At 48.6% G+C, this 3,598-nt stretch overlaps 1 long non-coding RNA gene across 1 annotated transcript; it reads right to left on the minus strand.

The window, feature by feature from the left end:
• Nucleotides 1–1,164: 1,164 nt before the first annotated feature.
• LOC133897123 (uncharacterized) lies at nt 1,165–1,482 on the minus strand. Its single transcript, XR_009905863.1, has 3 exons — nt 1,415–1,482; nt 1,288–1,347; nt 1,165–1,221 (listed from the first exon to the last, which is right to left on the minus strand). It is a non-coding gene; the product is annotated as an uncharacterized LOC133897123 (long non-coding RNA).
• Between the last annotated feature and the right edge of the window lie 2,116 nt (nt 1,483–3,598).

Raw genomic sequence — 3,598 nt, forward strand, 5'->3', positions numbered from 1 at the left:
GGATATCTGTTACCGTACCGGTCGATAACCAGTTGTTGCATGGCGAGGCTTGTCATACTCGTAGTTGGCACACATGAAGAAGCGCAGTCCATAGGTGTATGAGATATCCTGCGACTCGCGGAGCTTACAAAGGTCACTACAGAAGCACATTGGTGGTTCGAGACCTTCAGGTATGGTAGTCCCCCAATGTTTCTGTGGTGGGCTCGATGGAGCTGAGGAAGACATTGCACTTGAGAGATATGAGAAATGAGCGATGCTTCACCGTAAGGAGGTTCGGCTATTTATAGTTAGGGGAGGCAGGAGCATTGGATTCGCTCTTGAAGAAAGGAGTGAGGGCATGGGCGTAGCTGGTGGGAGGAGCATCGGATTCCATCTTGAAGAATGGGAAAGTTTTGTCATTGCCCATGGTCAGAGATTCCACGTTTATTGGTACCCGTGTTGTCATTTACTGATTTGAAAAAGCTGGGTAGTGTTGTCACATCTTGTTTAAAGCCTGCGGCAAGAGGCATGTGTTGTCAAGTCATAGTTAAAGTTTAGTGCTGTGGTCACTTCTTCATTGAACATGTCTGAATATGAAATGCATTTACGAAATGCTAAGTCGACCATACAAAGTGAACGTGTCTTGATACATAGGAGTACATCACAAAGCGAATATGCATATGTTAGTTACATAAAATGTAAAATGCTACTCATGCCTCCCTCGTTGCCGTCACCCATGCGCCCCATCGTGGTCCCGATGCCGCTGGTTAACCCTCACGTGACCCCTGGAGTAGGTGAGGGGGTCGGGTGGGCCGACGTGCCTGGTAGGCCTAGTAGGGACCACCGGTGTCGAGGGCTTGTCGTGCGTGGGCTGTGTCTGAAGCGGTGCACTGGAAACCTGGGACCGCTGAAGGACGTCGTAGTCAGGTGTGCCCCCGAAGAAGTCACGGACGATGTCGTATGCAGTGTCAGGGCCAGCCTCATCCTCCTGACTAGGGTAGGAGGACTGTGAAGGCTCGGCAGACGTCCATGTGTACTGGCTGGAGGGGCCTGTGAACAAATAATAACGTTAGATACGAACAATATGGTATTGGAAGTAGTAGTAAAAAATGTATAATTGTACCTGCGTGGTACGACGGTGCAGCAGAAGAAGGCCACGCTGACGTGCCGTAGTACGTTGCGGGGGGGGGGGGGTAGGGCGTGGGGCCGCCGAAGACGGACCGGCCTCGTCACCGAAGTAACCTGAGCACAGTACTAACTTATTTTGCTGAAAGTATTAGAAATTAGGAAGAAGGATTCCTGTAGTACCTGACTGTGGACGCACAGGGCTCAATCTGCGAGGCTGCGTCGAGACTTGTGCAGACGGACCTAATGAATGTTTAATAACAATAAGTAATGGATATTGGTCAATATTATTCAAAAGTATAATTCGTACCATGTTGCTCGGACCCTCCAAGACATGATAGAAGGGGTCGTGTGGGTGCCGACACTGAAGAACGTCGGTGCACGTCTGACGGCCGAGACGACTCGGCCGTGTACACCACTCGTCCTGGGAGGCAGCCCTGCTACATCAGTGGTAGATCGGCAAGAGGTGAGCTTCAAGGCGCGTGTTGTCTTGTCGAAAACCCGTCTAATGAAGCTCGCAACATCCGATGCACTTAGGTGATGCCCTTGCCAGACGCGGTCCATGGCAGCAGCTACATCCCTATTTACGTCATAAATGATATCTGCCTGCAGATACGAACAAAAGTGAACAATTAAAGTATACGGTTATGTTCATTCAATATGGAGCACGGACTTCAAAAGTTACTTACTGCTAAAGCGGCATCCTCGTCCCAATGCACCAGGTATGTCTCCGTTGTCGATGCGACGTGGGCCCGGACATCCTCAGGGGTGTAGGTGACACGGGTCCGCGTACGTGGTACATACCACCGTAGGTACTCCCTGAAGTTCCCCTCGGTGTGGGGACGCACCTCATCAACGACGTCCTATAGCGCTTCGGCCCATGTTGCCACATAAGGGGCCAAGCGGTCCGCCCAAAGGTTGCCAGCTGGCTGGCCTTTCTGCATGTACCTGCATTGAAACCACGGTAAATGTAAGTCAAACTGAAATGAAGGTTGCTCAAACTATAATTTTGTAAATGTACCTGTGGACTTGCAAGGGGACAGTACGGATGGGGACGAGCGGGAATGCCTGGTGACGGCCAAACTGCCGCATGACACGGTACGGTGAGTACTCTTCGACGTAGATGTCGAAGACAAGGGGCGCCTTGGTGAGCCAGTACTCCTCGTCGTGGGTGCACAAGTGTCACACCCGGTTTTAACGGCCAAAACCAGATGCGGCTTATGTGTGCCCAGGATGTTCAACACACATAAGGACGTCACAGGTGAAATAACAAAAGCAATACTTTTATTAAATAAACGTTAAACTCTTACAGCAATTGACATATATTGTCTTCTATGAAGATATCTGCAGCGGAACAGAAGCACTGGTGCCCAACAACACTGCAGGCAACTGACCGGGAGACACGCGCCTAGAACGTCACAACCTCGTCTTGATAGTCTTCAACATCTTCACTCACTGAGCAGCAGCATACATATCGCATGGTGTAGGGAAAATAGCAAGTGTGAGCACATAGAGTACTCAGCAAGTGGGGGAAAAATAATGATATGCAGGCTTATATCTAGGATAGGCTAACAAATGGTATTTTTGCGTAAATGCGAGTAATGAAAACATATTTGGACTCAAAAGCATTAAGCAATTATTAAGTGAATGTAACCCATACAGTCCAACACGCAGCATACAAGGCTCCCCACCTTGCACACCATAACCTTCTAGTACTCCCTGTACTATAACCAAAATCATCTAGTACTCCCTGTACCAGAATTATAACCACAACTATCTAGTACTCCCTGTACCAGAACCATAACCACAACCATCTAGTACTCCCTGTACCAGAACCATAACCACAACCCACTAATCATGTGAGGATCCAAGTCTCTCATATCCGTGAGCACGGCTGTTATAACAGTTTTACACTCTGCAGAGGTTGTCCAGCTTTCCCCACGAGTCAGTGAATTCCATGTTGCCGTGTTCGCGAAACACTTAACACACGCCAGTGGTGTGTCGCCAAGAATCACTTTATGACACTTTCCACTAACCAGAGACTAATCCAGTGCATGTCTGCCCACTAGGTTTCACCGCCAGGCTTTACGCAAGCAACAGCTCCTACCCAGAAGCCGCCTTTTGTGCTGACCCAACGCACACTGGATAGACTCTAATCAGTATGTCACACCTTACCCATATCGGCCTCGTGGTTGGTACGTTACTTCTTGGGTTGTCGCTCCACGAACCGGTCCTTACTTAGGTTACTTGAGCAAACACTAAACCAATGTCATAACTATGACAACCATCAAAACTACTTTGCTCAAGGCCTAAGGTTCCATGTTGCTAGACCATTAAAACATTAACGACTATTGTCGCATATGTTCATTAGTTATCATTATGACACTTCCCAGTATCCCAAAAGCATGGCTAAGCAATCTACCCACAAAGGATACCTAACCATAAACCATCTAGGTTCCAAGGGATGATAAGGGAAAATCTAGGGAAAAACCCT

This window comes from Phragmites australis, chromosome 17 (assembly GCF_958298935.1).
Source record: "Phragmites australis chromosome 17, lpPhrAust1.1, whole genome shotgun sequence".
Classification (NCBI taxonomy): domain Eukaryota; kingdom Viridiplantae; phylum Streptophyta; class Magnoliopsida; order Poales; family Poaceae; genus Phragmites; species Phragmites australis.